Below are 7621 nucleotides of genomic sequence, written 5' to 3'. Positions count from 1 at the left end.
ATGACTGTATTTTTTTTTGTTTGTTTTTGGGTCTCACCTGGTGATGCTCAGGGGTTACACCTAGTTTTACTCTCAGAAATAGCTCCTGGCAGGCTCAGGGGACTATAAGGAATGCCGAGATTTGAACCACTGTCCTTTTGCATGCAAGGCGAACGCCCTACCTTCATGTTATCTCTCAGGCCCCAGTAACTGGATATTTTTTGAACCAGTACCTGGCACTTAAATATTGTTTTTTTTTTTTTTTTTTTTTTTTTTTTTTTTGGTTTTTGGGTCACACCCGGCAGTGCTCAGGGTTACTCCTGGCTCCATGCTCAGAAATTGCTCCTGGCAGGCACGGGGGACCATATGGGACGCTGGGATTCGAACCGATGACCTCTTGCATGAAAGGCAAACGCCTTACCTCCATGCTATCTCTCCAGCCCCGCACTTAAATATTGTGATGTGTTTAAAATATGTTTATAAACATGAGGTTCCAATCCTGACTAAAGTGTCAAAGACACTGGATATGTTCTTTGCACAAAGGATTTGATAAATTTAGGATTCATGTCTCTATATTTTTTTGGGAAACACACCAGGGGTTACTCCTGGGTTTGCACTAGGGAATAACTCCTGGTGGTGTTCTGGAGACCATATGGGATACCAGGGATGAAAGCTGAGTCAGTTGCATGCAGTGCTAGTTTCCTACACATTTCACTGTCTATCCTGTGCCAAGGATTCAAAAGTCTATTATAGGAAAAATTACTTTTGAATTGTAAAGGCAGTCAGGTCAATTCTAAACAAGAAAGATCTGTACAGTCCTCATTTTTGGTACAAATCTATTACAAATTTGATCCCTGCACTTACAGCAGTTCCAGGATTTAGAATACCTCAGTGAATACCATTTTTATGATAGGGGAACACTGAACAAAGATAAGTTAGAATTTAATGTTGGTAATAAACAGCTTAACTTTTTTTTTTTTTTTTATTGTTTTAATTTTTGGATCACATCCAGCAGTTCTCAGGAGTGGCTCAGGGTACCACATGGGAGGTGAACTCAGATTGGTTGAGTGCAAGGTAAGCACCTACCCTCTGGCCCCATAAATGAAATAAAATTATATATATATATATATATATATATATATATATATATATGTGTGTGTGTGTGTGTGTATATATATATATATATTCTTGTATATGAAGGCAAAGAAGAAAGGGCTGAGAAATGTTACCTGTAGAATAAGTCAAGAGAACAAATGCAGCCCCCAGGCCTGCACCCGGCCAGTTCCATAGACTCACAATGATCTCAAAAGAGATATAATACAAGCCATGATTTTTCAGCCATACAGCTGAAAGCTGGCAATCTCAGGAGGAGAGGGCAGGCCAAGTCCTTGCTCCCTGAAGCCATACCTACTGCACCAATTACTCTTATTTGCCACTTTGCCTATGGTCCTGTTTCACCACTCCTTTAGATTTTCTTCAGAGACACTAATCTGACCAAATCCCAGAGATGCTAGTTTTTGGGCTGATATCACCAAGACTTTTATTTTTTGTAGTGAGTGAGGGCCCCTTCCCCCTACCTGATCATAATTTTGGAAGACCTGGCCGCTGAAAAAAGCTGCAATGTCAGTCAGTAACAGTACTTTGAATCTGGATTGCTTGACAACTTCATTTTTTGTTTGTTTTCTTTAGGGGCCACACCCGGCAGTGCTCAGGTGTTACTCCTGGCTCTGAGCTCAGAAATTGCTCTAGCCGTCTCAGGGAACCATATAAGGTGCTGGGGATCCAACCTGGGTCTGTCTCAGATCAGCCACATGCAAGGCAAACGCCCTACTGCTGTGCAATTGCTCTGGCCCCCATTTTTGTTTATTATTGTCATCTCTATAGGAACACATCAATTTAGTTACCAAAGTATAACTGAACATTACTTAGGGTTCAGAAACAAATGAAGTAACAGGATGCTTAGCTAGTAACAAGAGCTTACTAAATCTTGTGACAATGACTTAATAACGTCATTGGAGATACACTGATTATAACAAATTGCTAGTTGCTTGGAGATAGCGCAGTGATAGGGCATTTGCCTTGCAAGCAGCTGACCCAGGACCAACAGTAGTTTGAATCCCGGTATCCCATATGGTACTCTGTGCCTGCCAGGAGCGATTTCTGAGCTGAGAGCCAGGAGTAACCCCTGAGGGTCACCGGGTGTGGCCCAAAAACAAACAAACAAACAAAAATTGCTTGTTTCTTCTTTATTTTGAGGGGGGGGGAAATCAGCTATTTATTTTAATAATGGAAATGAGAAGGTGCTACCAGAGCAAAACTGACAGGTGAGTCTGTAAGGATAGCAGAGGTGAGGTAATATTCGATGTGGCTGCATGTGCCAGGAATGTGACAGCAGAAAGCAGCGGGCATTGTATTCTGAGGATGAGAGAGGCAGGATAGAGAAAACAAGTGTCTTCATGGCCACACTATGGGGTCTGCCAGCTTGTTTCTTCTTTTATTTTTCTTATTTTACTTCTTTTATTTTTCTCTTCTCTTCCTTCTTTTTTTCCTTTTCATTTTTTTTTTCCATCCACACCCGGTGATGCTCAGGAGTTACTCCTGGCTATGCGCTCAGAAATCACTCCTGGCTTGGGGGAGCATATGGGACACTGGGATCAAACCCAGGTCTGTCCTGGGTCAGCAGCCTGCAAGGCAAATGCCCTATCACTGCACTATTGCTCTGGCCTTTCTATTCTTTTAAAAATAATTTTTCTCTCACTTATCTGGAAACAAAGCTATCTTTTAAAAAAGTAAATATATTGAGGCCAGAGAGATAGCATGGAGGTAAGGCGTTTACCTTTCATGCAGAAGATTGGTGGTTCAAATCCCGGCATCCCATATGGTCCCCTGAGCCTGCCAGGAGCGATTTCTGAGCATAGAGCCAGAAGTAACTCCTGAGAGCTGCAGGGTGTGACCCCCCCCACCCGCAAAAAAAGTAAATATAAAAAGAATAAGTCAAGAGAAACTTGATTTCCATGTTAAACCTACATTTGAGTAATTGGGATCTAATATGGATGAAGGCGTCTTTCAATGAAAGTACTTTTGTTGAAGAATTCTGTTATACATACTTATAAAAAATCTCAGATGAAAGAAAAAAAATTTTTTTTTTTTAGTTTTTATGTCATACCCGGCAGCGCTCAGAGGTTACTTCTGGCTCTATGCTCAGAAATCACTCCTGGCAGGCTCAGTGGACCATATGGGACACCGGGATTCGAACCACCGTCCTTTTGCATGCAAGGCAAATGCCCTTCCTCCATGCTATCTCTTCGGCCCTGAAAGAATTTTCTTGACTAAAATGACACACATGAGAGACTTCTAGAAGAGTTCATTTATTGTTTAGTTTAGAATCTTTGACTGGTACAGTTACTACCCCCTCTGGTGGGCAGAGGGGAATTCCAATAAAGGCATCATTTTTCTGGTTGGGAAAAACAAATTATCTGTGTAGAAATGGACAGAAGTGGTCTATTTTTAATTTGTTTTGTTACACTCAGAGGTGCTTAGGGCTTACTGCAAGTTCTATTCTCAGAGAATATTTCTACCGCAGCCATATGGGGTTTCAGAAATTAAATTTAACTGGGTCATGTGTAAGGCAAATGCCCTATTTGCTGCACTATCTCTCTGGTTCTCCTTACCAAGCCTCCCAGTGGTCTTTCATTTAATAAAACAATTTATTTAATTTAATAAAAATTTTGGAGAGTTATCGGGCCACACCAAGTTGTGCCCTGCTCTTGTTCCTTTCTCTGGTACTCAGTGATCTTTCTTGGTAGTGCTCAGTGGACCATATGTATGCACCTAGGTCAGGTGTGTGCGAAGCAAGAGTTTATCTGCTGTACTATTTCTCTGGCCCCAACAGATATTAATTTTTTATGGATTTTCTTCTTACATTCTAGAAACAGTGATATATGCTGGGAAATATAAAGATTTCTTGTTCTGGAAAACAGACATCAATAAACAATTTAATGCAATGTGATATGAGATAAACTGAAATGTTAAAAAATATGGGGGCACCAAGGAGAACATTCCTAGATCTATTTATGGAAGTTAAAGAATCTCAGATATATATATATATATATATATATATATATACATATATATTTAATGATATTCAAAGATCTTTTCCTAAATAAAAGGGAATATGAAGGGTATTTCATTCTGTGAGAATATTTTCTTTCTTTTTTTTTTGGTTTTTGGGCCACACCCGGCGGTGCTCAGGGGTTACTCCTGGCTGTCTGCTCAGAAATAGCTCCTGGCAGGCATGGGGGACCATATGGGACACCGGGATTCGAACCAACCACCTTTGGTCCTGGATCGGCTACTTGCAAGGCAAATGCCGCTGTGCTATCTCTCCGGGCCCGAGAATATTTTCAACAGGGAGAATAGTATGTATGGAAATTATGGCAATGTGATCAATTAACTACAGAGAACATTGGGACTAAGAAAGAGAAAGAGGTTGTGGAAGAAATGGCTTCAGGTGAGTCACTAAGAAAAATTTGGGGCAATTTAACTCTCTGGGTAAGGACTTTAGACTTTATTGTATAGCAAGCTAAGAGTTTAAGATGTGTTTTCAAAATGGCAGAATATGGGAGGAAAAGATAGCATAAGGCTTAAGGGCTTTTCTTGCATGTCGCAACGATCTGTTTTGATCTTTCATACCACTTGGTCTCCTGAGCATATATGAGTTTAATCCTAGAATCCCCTGTGCACCACCACATAGTGTAGAACTAAGTGGTCAAGACCTCAATGCAAATGATTTGGCTCAAGTAATCCTTGACACCAAAGGCCCTGAACTGAACTAAGCCTTGCAAGGAGGGGACACTGATTGGGAAGTTCCAAAACACCAATGAAAGTCAACAAAACACAGTACAATATATATATATATATATATATATATATAATCTTAGTCTACTTCTAATTATCAGAAACACTGATTTTTTTTTTTTGCTTTTTAAATCTGTAAAAAGTTGAGTCATTGACCATTTCCTATTGATGTTCATGTTGTTTCCATTATTAAGCAATGTTGCAATGAATATTATTGCATAAACTATTTTTTGGTACATATAAAAATTTCCCTAAAACATAGTGGATTTTCAAAATTAAAGGGTAAGTACATTTAATCAATTCTGTCAAATTTCCCTTTTAACTATGTTGTTCCAATTTACATTTGTGCAAGCAATGTATGAGAATAGCCAATTTTCTACACCTTTGCCAGAGGTAGACTAGTTTTATTCCCCAAGCTTTTTACCTAAAAGGGTGAAGATCCCTTGAGTTGTAGCCAAAGTTGAATTCTTATCTGTGATACCTCATTTGCTATCTGTGCTGATTAATTTTTTGGTTTGTTTTTGGGCCACACCCAAAGGCACTCAAGTTTACTCCTGGCTCTGTGCTCAGAATATGGGATGCCAGGAATCGAACCCAGGTCCATCCCGGGTTGACTGCATGCAAGGCAAACACCCTACTGCTGTGCTATCACCCCAGCCCATTTAGATGATTTTTTTTTTTTTTTTTGGTTTTTGGGCCACACCCAGTAACGCTCAGGGGTTACTCCTGGCTATGCACTCACAAGTTGCTCCTGGCTTGGGGGACCATATGGGACACCGGGGGATCGAACCGCTGTCCGTCCAAGGCTAGCGCAGGCAAGGCAGGCACCTTACCTATAGCGCCATTGCCCGGCCCCCAATTAGATGATTTTTAAGAATTGTAGCAAGTTTATATCCGTGGTGCATAGGAATATATTTATGAGAGTTCAGAAGGATTTATCATTGTGGTAGAACTGGGAGTCAACAGTGACCACTGAAAGATGCATTATGACTCTTACTGAGTTTGAATTACAGGAATCTAGTGGATCCCACTGGAGTTTATTTGGATCACATTTTCCAAAATAACGAATAGTCAAACAAATAAATGCAAAGGCAGCACACTATTTGCACAAGTGCCACTCTGTTAAATAGGAGTCAAAAAAGATGCCACAAGGGCTGGAGCTGAGGCACAAGTGGTAGGGTGTTTGCCTGGCACATGCTAACCTAGGACGGACCTGGGTTTGACCCCCTGTCATCCATATGGTCCCCTAAGCCAGGAGCGATTCTGAGCGCATAGCCAGGAGTAACCCCTTAGTGTCACTGGGTGTGGCCTCAAAACCAAAAAAAAAAAAAGAAAAAGAAAAAGAAAAAAAATGCCATAAGGCAAAGAATCAAAAACAAGCATTTTAACGTTTAGATTTTAGGTTAAAATCCACCATGACTGAGTGGGTCGGCTATTTCCTGGAGTGGGGGATTATGGGAGGGCAGATACCCCTTTTCTGCCAAGAAGTTAGTTTTTTTTCTAAAGTTATTGCTTACTTCATTATTTATTTATTTGAGTGTTTATCTTTGGGTTTGGGGTCACACCAGTAGTATTCAGTGCTTACTCCTGGCTTTGTACTCAGGGATCACTTCCAGTGATGCTTGGGGAGTAGTGCCAGGGATCCCACTTGGATCAGCAACAAGCAAGGCAAATGCCTTAACTATCTCTCTGGCCCCCTGCACATAGCTTCTTAAAAAAACTCTCTGAAATTATTTTTTCATAAGTACATGATAGTGTTTTGTAGTAGTATAATTTTCACATCAGAGTCTATTATATTTTTTTTAGTTTTTTTATTATTAATATATAAGGAAGTTAGATTTAAGAAAGGGAATGATAGATTAAAAAAAATGGCTCAGATTTCAAGATGGCCTTCTTTTATGCCTGAGCACCACAGACATCTGCCTGGTGACCAGGACAGGCCATTCAGACCTGGGGTTGGCCCAGAAAAACATGAAGTGACTGGCTGGATCCTGGTGTCTCCTCTTAAAGAAGATCCTGGAGTGTATAGAGTGCCATGCATCCAATTCTCAAGGACAGACCTCCAGCATCAGCAAATATCACAGTAGTGGGCTCCATCCAAGAAATACTAGTGAAAAGAGGTGATGTTGCTAAACACTAAAAATGCAGAATATATTAGTCTCTTTACTACTAAAAGTACCCCTGGATAACTTCAACACTGTTCTTTTTTTTTTTTTTTGGTTTTTGGGCCACACCCGGTAACGCTCAGGGGTTACTCCTGGCTATGCGCTCAGAAGTCGCTCCTGGCTTGGGGGACCATACGGGACGCCGGGGGATCGAACCGCGGTCCGTCTCCTAGGCTAGCGCAGGTAAGGCAGGCACCTTACTTCCAGCGCCACCGCCCGGCCCCTCAACACTGTTCTTAATCTGGGATAACATTTTTATTACCCAGCCCTCTAACATTTTAGTGATATTCACTGTTTTTTACAGAGATAATAAAGATAACCCATCCACTCCATCTAAAATAATTTATTGCCTATTTCCATAACAAAAGCATGCATACAATTAACGTCAATAAAATACTTTTCTTGTAATTGATTAAAAAAAAAAGCCCATATTTCAAGATGGCCCTCTTTTCTTTTATGACTGAGCACCACAGACAATCTGCAGACATCAAGATGGCGCTCCCTCTCATCACCTCTCCGGTTAAAGAGATTTTCCACAACGTGAGTCACCACCACCTGGAGCCCAATCTTTGCCATGACTCATACATACTAAGGGATGGGTGGACAGGAAGCCGCAGTGC

Source organism: Suncus etruscus, chromosome 4 (genome assembly GCF_024139225.1).
Source record: "Suncus etruscus isolate mSunEtr1 chromosome 4, mSunEtr1.pri.cur, whole genome shotgun sequence".
Taxonomy (NCBI): Eukaryota; Metazoa; Chordata; class Mammalia; order Eulipotyphla; family Soricidae; genus Suncus; species Suncus etruscus.
This window is presented reverse-complemented; position numbering follows the sequence as displayed.